Source organism: Microcaecilia unicolor, chromosome 3 (assembly GCF_901765095.1).
Source record: "Microcaecilia unicolor chromosome 3, aMicUni1.1, whole genome shotgun sequence".
Taxonomy (NCBI): Eukaryota; Metazoa; Chordata; class Amphibia; order Gymnophiona; family Siphonopidae; genus Microcaecilia; species Microcaecilia unicolor.
This window is the reverse complement of record NC_044033.1, coordinates 337,899,102-337,914,295: the sequence shown is the minus strand read 5'-3', so window position 1 is coordinate 337,914,295 and position 15,194 is coordinate 337,899,102. Positions and strand designations below refer to the sequence as shown.

The window sequence follows — 15,194 nt, the reverse complement described above, 5'->3', positions numbered from 1 at the left end:
TTCTATAGCGCTACTAGACGTACACAGCGCTGTACACTTGAACATGAAGAGACAGTCCCTGCTCGACAGAGCTTACAATCTAATTAGGACAGACAAACAGGACAAACAAGAGATAAGGGAATATTAAAGTGAAGATAATAAAATAAGGGTTCTGAACAAGTGAACAAGGGTTAGGAGTTAAAAGCAGCATCAAAAAGGTGGGCTTTTAGCTTAGATTTGAAGACGGTCAAGGCTTGGTGAAGTAATAAAATAAATTCTGGAGAGAAAGGCTCCTAAGAAGCCACAGGATCAGCAGCACCAGGCATGGCAAAAAAAATCACTGGTGGTGTGTGATGGTAAAGAAACACCTAAAGTTTGAACTGAAGGAGCTGAATTGTGCTGAGGTAAAAACAGCTGCAAGCATTGGAGAAAGAACCATGTGGCCTCAAATGTCCCGTGCGGGAAGTCTATGCTTCTGTTAGCCCCAAGACCTCTTTAGGCAGAATTAAGCTGGAACCTGATAGTGTCCTGACCTGCTCTGCACTTCCCACAGTGAGAGCAGCACTTAACAGCTTCTGCTGCCATGAGAAATGAAGTGAAATCAAAACTGCAAGTGAAACCCAAAGATTAATACAAATTTAAAGCTATACTACTACTACTACTATTTAGCATTTCTATAGCGCTACAAGGCATACGCAGCGCTGCACAAACATTACGTCAGAAGGGGGGCATGCTGCAGCAGAGAGAAGTTCCAGCATCAGCGGACCAGGCCTCAGGATAGTAAGTGCAGACTCGGCTTCTCCGTCTCTACCGCTTGGATTGAAAGCTCTTTTCTCATTCCAGCTAGTGGGAGGGTCAGAGATGGAAGTGTGGGAGGGGGAGAGAGAGGGAGCATTCTGGTCCCGGACCTGTGGACAGAGAGGGGAGAGGGATGTTGGGTACATAGGAGAGAAGTACTGGGCCCCTCACTGCTCGGTTTCCCAAATGGTCAGAGAATGTCCTGATCCCCCAACTTTCTCTCTTTTTCTCTTCTCATCTCTCAGCAAGAGCTCCCAGGTCATCCCCTGAGCATACGCATCCTCATATTTTTCTCTCAAACCCCCTTTCTCCCCCTGTACAGACACCCATAGCTCTTTCTCACCCCTCTCCCCAGCAAACCTCCCCCCTCCCCAATATTCCTTAACAACACTTTGATTGTCTCACATAACTCTTCACAATGTAATCCATAACCAAGTTGTAACAAATTGTATTTCCATCATTCATATCGTATTGTAAGCCACACTGAGCCCGCAAAAAGGTGGGAAAATGTGGGATACAAATGCAATAAATAAATAAATATACACAGGCTACCTCTTTCTGATATCCTGCTTGCCTCACAGCCTTCTGTCTCGCTGCACTCTACGCCTGGAATAAACTTCCTTAGCCCCTACGTCTTGCCCCATCCTTGGCCACCTTTAAATCTAGACTGAAAGCCCTCCTCTTTTTTTTTTTTTAATATCTTGTTTATTAACAACTCAAATTATCCATAACATTGACAAAACAGTGAACAAAATCAATGTCTTTTCTTTACTAATACAAGCTCAATCTACATGTCTTTAAGAATTTTATTCCTTTTCCCCCCCCTCCCCCCCCCCTGCCTCCCCCCCCCCCAGTTCCCCCCCTCCCCCCTTCCCTCCCCTCCACCCGCTTTCCCTCCCTATTACCCTTCAGGAGTTCAATACTCTACTTCTTGCCACTGATGTCAATGTGTCCCAGAATGGAGACCAGATCTTGCAGTATATGTCTCCCTTTTCTGATGATAGATCCGCCACAGCTTTCCGTTCTATTGAGCACATCTGAATCATTAGCGAACGCCACTGGCCAACAGTGGGGCTCTCTGCCAATAGCCATACCTTCAGAATGGCTTTCTTCCCCATTAGGCTAGTTCTGTGCAGGAAGGCCCTCGCTCCCGCTGGCGCTTGACCCTGAATTGTGAAGATGTTAAAAAGTTGTCTAGGGGAATGGAGCCATTTGATGTGCCACATTACAGACACGTGTTCTGCTAGCTGTTTCCAAAATCTATGAATTTTGGGACATGTCCAAAACATATGTCCCAAATGTGCATTAGCCAGCTCACACTTTGGGCATGTATCGGTCTCCCTTAGTGTGGCCCTGTAGGCTCTATGTGGAGAGATGAATAGCCGAAGAATAAATTTGTATTGTGTCTCTTGCCAGATTACATTCTCTGTTAGTTTGTAGTTCTTTTTTAAACAGGCTTCCATGTGTTCCTGAGTAACACGAGTTCCCAGTTCTATGCTCCACTGTTGTGCCAGTTCGGTATAGTCCTCTTGTTTAGAATGTTCTCGTAGATGTGCATGAAAGTATGCCAACGGAATTCGAGATTGGGCGTCCAGTCCAAGCATTGCATTGTAATGTTCCCATGATTCCTTCTTCAGGGCATGTCTCGGCAGTGATTGCACATAGTGTTTTAGCTGAAGATATGCGAAGGTATCCCTTTTTTCCAGCTTAAACTCTGTACAAAGTTCTGTGAAGGGTTTTATCTCACCTTGTTCATCAACTACATGGTACACATATCTCATTCCCTTCCCCGCCCATGCCTGAAAGGTACTGGAGGTGCTTCCCACTGGAAATTCAGGATTACCTCGGATGGGGAGCAAGGGGGAAATACACCTGTTGAGCCCAAAGTATTTACATAACCATTTCCAGGTCAGCCTCAATGGCTGGAATATAGGGGACACAGGGCCCAGTCTTTGCACACCCCCCGCCGAAGCCTGCAGCCAGCTCGCAAAGTGCCCTCCTCTAAACCATTGTGTTTCTACTTGTGTACTGGAAAAGAATTGGGTAGACCTAAACCAGTCTGAGAGATGGCGCATTCCACTTGCTACCGAGAGTAAACGGAGATTCAATAGTCCCAACCCCCCCTTGTCCCTGGGGAGCATCGCTCTTTTTATGGACATGCGTGCTCGTTTACCCTGCCATAAAAAGTGATTAAGTTGTTTCTGCAACCACCTCTCATCCCCGGCTCGTAGATACATGGGTATCATCTGAAATGTGTAGACCCAGGCTGGAAACAGGATCATATTATAGAGGGCTACCCTCCCCATCAATGATAAAGGGAGGCCCTGCCAGCTGTGTAATGTTCTTCCCATTTTATTTTTCAAATGGTTTATATTGGATGAGTAAAGTGTATCTAAGTTAATTGGTATGCGCACTCCCAGATAAGTTACCTCCTCCTGCGCCCACTGCAGTGGGAAAGGTCCCTGCCACTCCGTTCGCATCTCCACCCTTGAGGGGAGAGCCACTGATTTTTTGGAGTTTAAGGTGAAGCCGGAGTGGAACCCAAACTCGTCTATAACTTCCAAGAGCCTAGTTAGAGATTCCTGTGGCCTGGTCAGTGTCAAGAACACGTCATCCGCAAATGCTAGTGCTTTTACCATTTGGCCCGGCAACTGGACCCCAACCACCTCTGGGTCAGCTTCAATCGTACAGAGCAATGGCTCTAGATACAGTAAGAACCAGTGCTTTTTTTGTAGAAAAAAAGGTGCCGGTACTCATTATGGGCGGGGTCACCACATATGGCTCCACCCCTATGATAGCCACACCCACATTAACCACACCCCCTATACCAGCCATGGCGCATATAAACAGACATCATTGAAAATATTATAGTACTATAGGAGAAAAAAATAAAGTGATTTTTTTCATTATAAATAATCTCTGTAAGCTCTTACAGCTCCAGTATACCCAGTGCAAAATAAGACAGCCAATGTAAATTCTCAAATTGGACATAATTACAAACACTAAAATGAAAATAAAATGATTTTTTTCTACCTTTGTTGTCTGGTGACTGTTTTTCTTTCCATATTGGTCCCAGTCTGTGATTCTGCTTTCTTTTCTTTTCGCTTAACTCTTCTGTGCCATTTGTCATTTTTGTCTCCTTTTTCTTTGCTTTCTTCAATATTTTTCAGGCTCTCTCTCTGTCCAGATTTAATTCATTCTTACTATCCATTCTTTAATTTCCTTTATCTACCTGTGGCTTTTCATCTTTTCCTCACCCTTGTTCTCCCCATGCCCCTTCCTCTTATTCTCCAGTCTTTCTCTATTCCCCTTTTCCATCCAGCAGCTCTGCTTTCTCTCCCCATCCTTCCAGTGTCTCCCCTATTTCTTTCTGCATTCTTCCATCCAGCATCTTCCCTCTCTCTCTCCCCATCCTTCCATCTGTTTTCCCCCTCTCTCTCCCCATCCTTCCATCTGTTTTCCCTCTCTCTTTCCCCAATCCTTCCATCTGTTTTTCCCTCTCTCCCTAATCCTTCCATCTGTTTTTCCCTCTCTCTCCCCATCCTTCCATCTGTTTTTCCCTCTCTCCCCATCCTTCCATCTGTTTTCCCCTCTCCCCAATCCTTCCCTCTGTTGTTTTCCCTTTCTCTCTCTCCCCAATCCTTCCCTGTTTTCCCTCTCTCTCTATCCCCATCCTTCCATCTGTTTTCCCCTCTCTCCCCAATCCTTCCATCTGTTTTTCCCTCTCTCTCCCCATCCTTCCATCTGTTTTTCCCTCTCTCTCCCCAATCCTTCCCTGTTGTTTTCCCTCTTTCTCTCCCTCCCCAATCCTTCCCTCTGTTGTTTTCCCTCTCTCTCTCTCTCTCTCTCCCCAATCCTTCCCCTGTTGTTTTCCCTCTCTCTCTCTCTCCCCAATCCTTCCCTCTGTTGTTTTCCCTTTCTCTCTCTCCCCAATCCTTCCCTCTGTTGTTTTCCCTCTCTCTCCCCAATCCTTCCCTCTGTTTTCCCTCTTTCTCTCTTTCCCCAATCCTTCCCTCTGTTGTTTTCCCTCTTTCTCTCTCTCCCCAATCCTTCCCTCTGTTGGTTTCCCTCTTTCTCTCTCTCCCCAATCCTTCCCTCTGTTGTTTTCCCTCTCTCTCCCAAATCCTTCCCTCTGTTGTTTTCCCTCTCTCTCCCAAATCCTTCCCTCTGTTGTTTTCCCTCTTTCTCTCTTTCCCCAATCCTTCCCTCTGTTGGTTTCCCTCTTTCCCTCTCTCCCCAATCCTTCCCTCTGTTGGTTTCCCTCTTTCTCTCTCTCCCCAATCCTTCCCTCTGTTGTTTTCCCTCTCTCTCCCAAATCCTTCCCTCTGTTGTTTTCCCTCTCTCTCCCCAATCCTTCCCTCTGTTGGTTTCCCTCTTTCTCTCTCTCCCAAATCCTTCCCTCTGTTGTTTTCCCTCTTTCTCTCTTTCCCCAATCCTTCCCTCTGTTGGTTTCCCTCTTTCTCTCTTTCCCCAATCCTTCCCTCTGTTGTTTTCCCTCTTTCTCTCTCTCCCCAATCCTTCCCTCTATTGTTTTCCCTCTCTCTCCCCAATCCTTCCCTCTGTTGTTTTCCCTCTCTCTCCCCAATCCTTCCATCTGTTGTTTTCCCTCTTTCTCTCTCTCCCCAATCCTTCCCTCTGTTGGATTCCCTCTCCCTGCCAAGTTTGGCGCGAACGGCGCGAAGACGCGACGCACGCGGCACCAGCCCCTATTTCCGGCCGCTGCTGCTTCTCCTGTTGAGCAGCAGCGGCCGCAACACAAAGAAAAAGATTTAAAAAAAAATTCAAACCTGGCTGAAACGCGGCACCCCGGCACTGTAGACAGCCATTAGGCATTGGCTGTTGCCCCGCAACCACTCCTCCTCTTGCCTCTACGTCACTGCCCCTGGAGGAAGACCCCGGAGGAGCGCAGTGACGTAGAGGCAAGAGGAGGAGCGGCTGCGGGGCAACAGCCAATGCCTAATGGCTGTCTACAGTGCCGGGGTGCCGCGTTTCAGCCAGGTTTGAATTTTTTTTAAAATCTTTTTCTTTGTGTAGCGGCCGCTGCTGCTCAACAGGAGAAGCAGCAGCGGCCGGAAATGGGGGCTGGCAGTGCGTGCGGGACATGGACTCACGGGGCGGGGGGAGCAAAAAAAAAAGGTGCCGGTACGCCTGTCTTGTGCCCGATTTTATTTCCAGCACTGGTGACTTCATCCCGTTTACCAACACTCGGGCAGTTGGCGCCTCATAAAGAGTTTTTACTGCTTTTAAAAACCAATCCTCTATTCCCACATGTTCTAGCACCTGATATAAGTATTTCCACCGCACCCTATCAAATGCTTTTTCAGCATCTAGACTCGCTAACAAAAGTGGGATCTTTGCTAATCGGCATTGTGCAATAGTTAGTAACACTTTTCGTACGTTTAACACTGATTGTCTGCCTCTCACAAATCCCACTTGATGTTCTTTTATCAGGTATGGCATATGGGGTGCCAGACGATCTGCCAAGATTCTGGCCAATATTTTTAAATCCACATTAATGAGCGAAATTGGCCTGTAGGATTCTACCCTATCTTCCGGTTTACCCGGCTTAGGGATCAAAGTTATCCATGCCTCATTTTCCCCTGGTGTTAAGTGACCTCTCCCCACTACTGCTTCATAATACTCTATTAATGGCGCGCTGAACTGGCTTGGGAGTAGCTTGTAGTATTCTGCCGGGAATCCATCAGGGCCCGGTGCAGAACTCAATGGCAAAATCTTAAGTACCTGCTGTATTTCACGGGCCTGCAATGGTCCCGAGAGCGCCTCCCGGGCCGCCGATGGCAATCTGGGAAGAACTGAGTCTTCTATGTAGTCCCGTGCTACCAATTCTTCCTGGTCCCCTTCCCCTTTATACATTTTTTTAAAATATGAATGGAAAGCTTCAACTATCTCCCCAGGCTTGCGTAATCCAGTGCCCGATGGGGATGTTATTGATGTGATTAGCCTTTTTTGCGTCTGTGAGTGTGCTACCCTAGCTAACAGTTTCCCTGTTTTATTCCCAAAGCGGCAAAAGTGTAGCTTACGTGCCAACAAGTGTTTTTTAGTTTGTTCATGGATTAGGGAATTTAATGCCACTGTCGTTGCTGTTAGGGCTTCCCTATGTTCTCTGGTCGGGTTCTTTAAGTATTTACCTTTCGCCAACTTTAGCTCCCTTTCAAGATTTATAATGCCTGTAGAGATTCGTTTTTTTCGAGCGCTCATGTATGCTATAATTTCCCCTCTCATGACAGCTTTTGAAGCCTCCCACAGCACTGTCGGGGACTCACAGGAGGCAGCGTTTATTTCCCAATAACTGTCCCATTTTTCCTTTATATATTTACCAAATTGTTCCTCCCTGTATAGATAGGACGGAAATCTCCATGTATAACCTGACTCCCCGCAGCCTCCCTGCGTCAGGTCTATCCATATTAGTGAATGATCTGATATCGCCAAGGGCCCCAGTTCTGCCTTTTCCACTTTGAAGAATATCGACTGGGCCACTAGGATGTAATCCAGCCGCGACCACGATTGGTGCACTTTAGACTGGTGTGTATAGTCTTTCATGGAGGGATTTAAGAGTCGCCAAGGATCTACTAATGTTAGCGCTTTGCAGAGTTCTGGTAAGCTACTGCTGACCCCTGCCTATGCCCGACCCCAGTCCTGTCTAGTTGGGCGTCCATGATGTTATTAAAGTCTCCTGCCCATATCCAGGGGGCGTCCGAGTGTTGCATACCTAGCGCTATTAATTTTTGGAAAAAAGAGGGGGAAGGTGAGTTAGGACCATATACATTACATAAGTAATAGCTTTGTCCCTGGATGTTGAGTCTAAGCAGTAAGATCCTCCCCTCAGTGTCTTTGTATATTAGCTTAGCCAAGCACTGAAGGCCCTTTTTTATCAGGATTGCCACCCCACTCCGCTTGGTCTCTGCTGAAGCATAGTGACACTCCCCTACCCATTGTTGTTTCAGCTTTTCATGTTCCCCATCTGTCAATTTAGTCTCTTGAATGCAGGCTATGTCAGCTTTGTGATGCTTAAGGTGCCTTAATATCTTTGATCTCTTTATTGGGGATGTTATACCTGACACATTCCAGGAAATTATACGTGTAGTGTATTTATGAATAGGCGTTATCTATTGTCTCAATCCAAGTGTGTATTTGCATATAAATCCCCGGGAGCCCAGCCCTTCTCCCTAGGGATCTGAATCCTTCTACGGACTCCATATATTCTAATCCTCTCCCTATGACGGTCTCTTTCTGTGGCTCCTGGAGGTCCCCTATCTCCCCCCTCCCTTTGATCCCCCTCCTTTCACTCCCCCTACCCATCCCTCTCCTTCCCCTCCCCCTTCTTATCCCTTCCCCTTGCCCGAGTACCAGAGCCCCCTCCCACCCGAAGTGAGATTGGTTGGTAGGGGTCAATACACCAGGTGCCCCGGGGAGCCCCATCCACTACTTCAAACTTTAGTAATAAACATTAATATACCTTCATGCCCATATCGCTATTTGTCCAGTATCAGTCCCAGGCCTCAGCCTCTGGCCTGTTCGCTCTGTTAATTTAGGGTTCAGGTGGTTCAGGTGATTCCAAGCTGTTTGTCCATGTCTCTGCCGCTGCTGCCTCCATGAATACCTGCCATCTATTGTTATATTGTATCCTCAGTGTAGCTGGGTATTGTAGGTTGAAGCGAATTTTCTTCTCGACCAGTTGAGAACAGATTTTTGAAAACTTGCGCCGCTTGGTTGCCAAATCTGCAGAGTAGTCTTGGAAGATTCGAATTGGCTTCCCCTCAAATCTAGCGTCTTCTCTGTTAGTCTTATATAGCTGCAGCAGTTGGGCTTTCTGCGAATACTTGTGGAACTTGGCAATTATCACCCTCGGCCTTTCCGCGCTTGGTCTCGCTGGTCCCACTCTATGTACTCTGTCCATGCAGATTTTCCCACTACTAGCCACCTCCGGGTAGCGTGCCACCAACCATGTCTCCAGCGTGGCTGCCAGTGCTGCCTCCGAGATTGACTCTGGGAAACCCACGAACCGTAAGTTCTCGCGCCTTGCTCTATTCTCCAGATCCTCCAATTTTCCATGCTGAGACTGGACCAGTGCTTCGAGGCGCTCTATTTTCTCATTTTGGGCCTGTATCGTGTCTTCAGTGTCCGAGACCCTCACCTCCAACTCGCCTGTACGGCGCTGCAGCTCTGCTGTGTTCTGTGCGATTCCCGCTATTTGTTCCGAGAGTTGTTGGAAGCGAGAGTCCAGTGCGTTGACTACTGCCTCAGTTATTTCGGCCAGGAACTCCGCAGAGGCTGTTCGAGGCGGCGGACTGGGCGCCATTTTGTCTTCGCTAGCTTTGGCGCGTTCTGTTCCCTTGCGCGACACTTTTACCGACATTCGGGTCGTTGGGGCAGACAAATACTTGTCCATACGAGGCTGTACACTTTCACCCCTTTTTCGCTCCGCAGATATTTGTCAGATTTCAAGTTTCACGGGCATTAAAGTGGGTCGGGCTCCCTGCACGAGCTAACCTGCGTCCGCTGTCGTTCACAGCATCACGTGACCCCCCCGAAAGCCCTCCTCTTTAACATTGCTTTTGACTTGTAACCACTCGCCTCCACCTACCCTCCTCTCCTCCTTCCTGTACACATTAATTGATTTGATTTGCTTACTTTATTTCTTGTCTATTAGATTGTAAGCTCTTTGAGCAGGGACTGTCTTTCTTCTATGTTTGTGCAGTGCTACGTACGCCTTGTAGCACTATAGAAATGCTAAGTAGTAGTAGTAGTACTCACACTCCCATAGCACTCTCTCAGATCCTTCTCCCCCACCCATAAACTGTAATGTCTCTCAACCACCCCCCAGCACCATAGCGCTTTCTCAAACCCACTCTCTCAATAACGTTTTGTGAATGCTCCCAATACTCCTCGCCTGCTCTCTCTCTCTCTTCCCCTCTCCAGCACATACACGCCCATATCTGTGTCCCCCCCCCATTCCCTTTTTAGTATCCTCAACATGCAAGCATATCTTTCACCTGTGGCACATACATCTTTTCCTCCTTCTCTCTTCCTTCATTGCAGTACCTTTAATGCGCACACCCCCTGCCCTCCCTCCTTGCAGTATCTGTAATGCACTCCCCCCCCCCCCCACCCTGGTTTGCTCTCCTTTATTTTCTCTTGGTGCTTTTCAGCAAAAGTGCCACATTGGCTGACTACTAACTTTGATCCGCAAGGCTCTACAGTGTCCTGCATGGTTCAAATTCAGTAGTTACAGCCAGCACGGCAGAGGAGGAAAGCAAGGCCTGACATGAAGCCGCTCTCCTCTTCCTCTGCATGTGTTGAAAAGTGTCAGGGAGAGTGGAAAGGAAGCTAGTTTGGGGGTGGAGATGGGAAGGTGTAGTCTGTGTCGAGGAGAATTGGAGGGAGATCGAGCTGGGTGTGTGAATGCTGGGAGTGGGGGGAGAGGAAGAGGAAAGGCAACAGAATTCTGCACAGGCGGGAAATTCTTTACAAACTCTGCATTGTACAGTTCTACAAAATTCTCCCAGGTGTAAAAATGATATTGTAGATAAGAGGATAATTAAAATGGGAGGGTTTTGGCTTCACTGCTGGACAATGCTGATATTCATGCTGCCTGATTAAACTTAACTGAAAAGTCCAACCACACAAATTGCTGTCCTAGAGTGTGCACATATCCAGATAGCTAAAGCCTGACCACTGAATATAGCCTGTAAAATTAACTCTCTGCCCACTGTACAATAAACTCAGACCTCTTTGCCATTTCTATTCTGAATGTAAATTAGGCAGTTACAGCTGAGAAGGGAAGAATCTGGGCATAATCTGTGTCTGGCATTCCCCATAAAAGGCTTGCTGTGAGGTAGTATTTCTTCTGATGCCAGTTCTACAACAAACCACACAGCCAGCTCCATCTTTAGACATAAATTAAAGGAAATGATGTTGGAAGAGGCCCTTGTTTTAAAAGGAATTTTGTAATTTTTATTTCTTTGCTAGTTAAAAAAAAATCTAATCCAAGTTCACTGGTGTCTAATTGGGATTTCTATCTGTTATGACTCATTGGTTATCCAAAGGCCTCATGGATAAAGAGAGGGGTCACTCTGTGTTTCTAAACAAAAACCTGAAATGTCACTCCCCACCTCCATCTGCTCACCTTTCCTTGCCAAGAGGGCGCTCGATTGATTTCGCTTTCATTTCCAGAACTTTGAGTGGGAAGGTTCTAGTTAGTATCCACCAAACAAGAAAATCCATGCTATGGTGGTATTTCATGGCACAGCTGAATGCTCTCAAGTTGCCAGCTCTAACACTGGTTGTCATTAAGCTGTAACAATTGAAAAGAACCACATGGCTGTTAGTGGAAGAAGGGGAAAGAGGTGGAGAAGTGATAAAATCAGAGGTAGGGAATTAATTTGCCCAGCCTTGAGTTTAGCAAATGGCAGGGAAAGGCTCTGTTTGCGAGTGTAGTGAGGGTTATCCTCACGCAAATAGGTGTTTCAGTAATCTGGGATTTAAAATTTTTTTTTTACAAAATTTCTACTGCCACAATTCTGCCAGATTTATTACTGTGCTCAGTGTAAATCTAGATGCTATCTAGCTAGGCTGTGACCCAAACTATTGCCAAATCTAGACTTCTAAAACTTAGACATGCAGGTTTAAGCTAACTAGCCATGTGCGCGAGAATTGCCTTGTTCTGGGGCCTGGTATCGGCTCATGAAAAGAAATGAGCATGCGTTCATACCACTTTGCATATTATTAGCATATCTTTTGCTTTGAGCATTGCTTCACTATTCTTTGGCATAGATTTGATGCTATAGGAGCTGCTGGGCGCAGCGTTGAGAATCTTCCCACTACTGCGCAATATGTTTATGTTTATTAAAATGCTTGATACTGCGCCATTTCTGAATGCAAGCCATGGTGGCTAGCAATAAAAATATTACAAGTTAAATGTGAAATATGAAAAGAACTCCAAAGGTAAATAGGAAAGGGAAAGACCAGGCAACAATGAAACAATCATACATATTTAATGAGGACCAAAAGGGGGGAGGGGTTAGTCACATAAAAGTATTTCTTCTGGCACAAACAGAGCACCATGAAACTCCAGGACACCACTATGGAGGTTTAAAAGCTCTATAAAAAATGGGTTTTAAGTAAAATCTTAAACTTTATAAATGACAGTTCAGAATGTATGTAAGGAGGATGTGAATTGCAAAGTGAAGGGGCCAAGAAATAGAAAGCAGATGATTGGGTGGACTCATAATGTACAATGGTGGGAGAGGGGAGAAGCTGAAAGTTAGCATTCATGCAGTTTGTCGCTTCCCCCTCCCCCCCCCCACCCCCCCCACCCCCCCCCCCCCCCGGGACTCAACCACACCCAGGAGTGCCCAGAAATGAAGAGGCAGTCTGTGGGGCTAGACTTTATAAAGGGCTGATCTTGTAACTATTGTTAAGTGGCTAGATCGCTTTGAAAAGCTATGCTGGACAATACGGATTTAAATAAACCATATTACATGGGTGTCAATCTTCAATCCCTAAACCAGTCTGGGTTTTGTGATATCCCAAAGGAATATGCATGAGATAGTATTTGCATATGCTCCTCCATTGTATGCAGATAGTTGTTTATTATTTTATTTATTAGGATTTATTTACCGCCTTTTTGGAGGAATTCACTCAAGGAGGTGTACAATAAGATATACCTCATGAATAGTCATTAATGATATCCCCCCCAAAAACAGACTGGCTTGTGGTCCTCTAGAAATGCAGTTTGTCAGCCCTGAAACCATCTAGTGTTGAGTTGCTGTGCGGTTCTGCATCAGAGTTCCCCTAAACTGTGTTAGGTAGATACGTTGCTTATTTATCTTATTGCTTCAGGAGACGGAATTCCAGTCCATGTGATTTTAATTATCTCAATTATTTTGCCATACAAATCATTATCTGAGTATCTCTATTTCAGTCTAGTTACAAAATTAATTATTATCCAACAAGTAACTACCTTGCTCTTTATAATTTCTTTACCTGGGTATACCTGGGTGATCCTGGGCCACAAAGGCTTCTGCACATGGTGTAAGAAGTGCCACAGCTATTACGGTGGCTTCAGTTGCTACAGCTCATGAAACGAGAACAAGAGACTTCCTGACAATTTGTGATGGGATAAACAGGGAGAAAGCCAGAGCCAGATGTGTACATGGCAGAGTTTCTTGGCAGGTGTGGGGAGAAGATAGGGCCCTAAATGAGAGAACGAAAAAAACTGTCAGGTGTCTTAGTTATAGTGAGAAGGTGTAATTAATATGTCCTGTTTTCCCGCACTTTCAGGAAAATACATTAAAATATGCATATGTACAAACACTGTGTTAGAGCATAATCATTTATTTTTACAATTAATGAAAGCCAGAAAAACATATCTTTGGGCAGCCAAACCCTGTCATCCTTTTTCATTGTCTTTACATTACAAAGCAAGTCTGAAATGGTTTCCTGTGGCATCATCTCACAATTATGCTAAACAACAGAAAATTAAACTGTTTCCCATTTCTACTATAATAAAAAGCACCTCCAACGTTCTGAAGCTGACTCTGTGGCTTCACTGAAGTGAAGGGTTCGTAAGTTTCGTCAGTCTGTCACCATCTCTCTCTGTCCCACCCTCGCGTCAAAACGTGATAACGTCGAGGGCGGAAAGCGACGTCACACGCATGAGGGACCTATCAGAGGGAAAGAAACGGTATGACAGCAGCACAAGGCAACCAACCAACGGCCTCAAAGAATCACGCATAACGCGGCCGCTTCGACGGAGGTAATCAGGGGAGCGAGGAGAATCGCTGTGTGGCTGGAGGGGGGGCAGGGGAGAGAGGAGAATCGCTGAGTGGCTGTAGGGGGGCAGGGGAGAGGGGAGATTCGCTGGGTGGCTGGAGGGGGGCAGGGGAGAGAGGAGAATCGCTGAGTGGCTGGAGGTGGGGCAGAGGAGAGAGGAGAATCATTGGGTGGCTGGAGGGGGTGGCAGGGGAGAGAGGAGATTCGCTGGGTGGCTGGAGGGGGGCAGGGGAGAGAGGAGAATTGCTGAGTGGCTGAAGGGGGGGCAGGGGAGAGAGGAGAATCGCTGGGTGACTAGAGGGGGGGCAGGGGAGAGGGGCAGGGGAGAGAGGAGAATTGCTAGGTGGCTGGAGGGGGGCAGGGGAGAGAGGAGAATTGCTGGGTGGCTAGAAGGGGGCAGGGGAGAGAGGAGAATCGCTGGGTGGCTGGAGGGGGGCAGGGCAGAGAGGAGAATCACTGGGTGGCTGGAGGGGGGCAGGGGAGAGAGGAGAATTGCTGAGTGGCTGGAGGGGGGGCAGGGGAGCGAGGAGAATCGCTGAGTGGCTGGAGGGGGGGCAGGGGAGCGAGGAGAATCGCTGGGTGGCTGGAGGGGGCGAGGAGAATCGCTGGGTGCCTGGAGGTGGGGGCAGGGGAGAGAGGAGACACACTTGCACCCAGTCTCAATCTCTCTCTGTCACACACACACACTCACACATTCACTCTCTCTCTCACACAGTCACTCTCATACACACTCTCTCAAACATACACACTCCAAGGAAAACCTTGCCCGTTTCATTTGTGTCAGAAATGGGCCTTTTTTACTAGTTAAATAATAAGATTCCATCCATTCATTTTGAGGCTGGATAGGAGGCTGCAGTGCCATTCACATTGCAAAATGGGTTATACGTGTATAATTTTTAGCCCGCCCAGACTATGCCTATAGCATACCCCCTTCAAATCTCTCCATCCCAGGACATCTACGTATGTATATAGCCAGTCTCCAGAAATGCTTCTATTTACCTGTTCACGGGCTTCTAAAATGACCTCCTTAGTGTGCCTGTTTCAGCACGCCTTTTTCTTTAGCATGTTTTTTAAAAATCTTCTGATTTGCTTACTACAACCAGGGGTGTGCTGGTAAATTTTTAACAACAGGCTCTTTCTCCGGACGTAGCCAGCTCTACAGTTGGAAGGGCCAGGGGTGGCTGGGGGGGGGGGGGGGGGGGAGCAACACTTGCCTCTCTCTCCTCCCTCCCTTCATGCGGGCACGCTAGGCATACCTTTGCTGGCAGCCACCACTCCCAACATCTTGCTCTGAGCAGCATGCTGGAACTTCTCTCACATGCTCAAGAAGTCTCAGCCTGCTGCCCAGAGCTGGAAACAAGGAACGGGGAGCAGCAGTAGTCTATTTACTTGGCTGGCAGGGCTCAGCATCCCCACCAGCAAAGTAAAAGAGAATTCAGCAGGGGGCCCAAGCCCACATTTTGGGAGCCAGTTGTTAAGATAGCCATGGAGGGCCTTACTTTAACAACCGGCTCCCAAAATTCTTAAAATCTTAACAACCGGCTCTTGCGAGCCTGTGAGAGCCTGCTCCAGCACACCACTGACTACAACCCAGTCTTAGTGAGGAGTGAAGTTTCCAACAA

General features: G+C 47.1%; 1 long non-coding RNA gene across 1 annotated transcript in view; it reads left to right on the top strand.

Annotated features, from left to right (window-relative positions):
- Positions 1–15,194, top strand: part of LOC115466881 — a 311,497-nt gene that overhangs the window by 184,105 nt on the left and 112,198 nt on the right. The gene's annotated exons all lie outside the window — the stretch shown is intronic.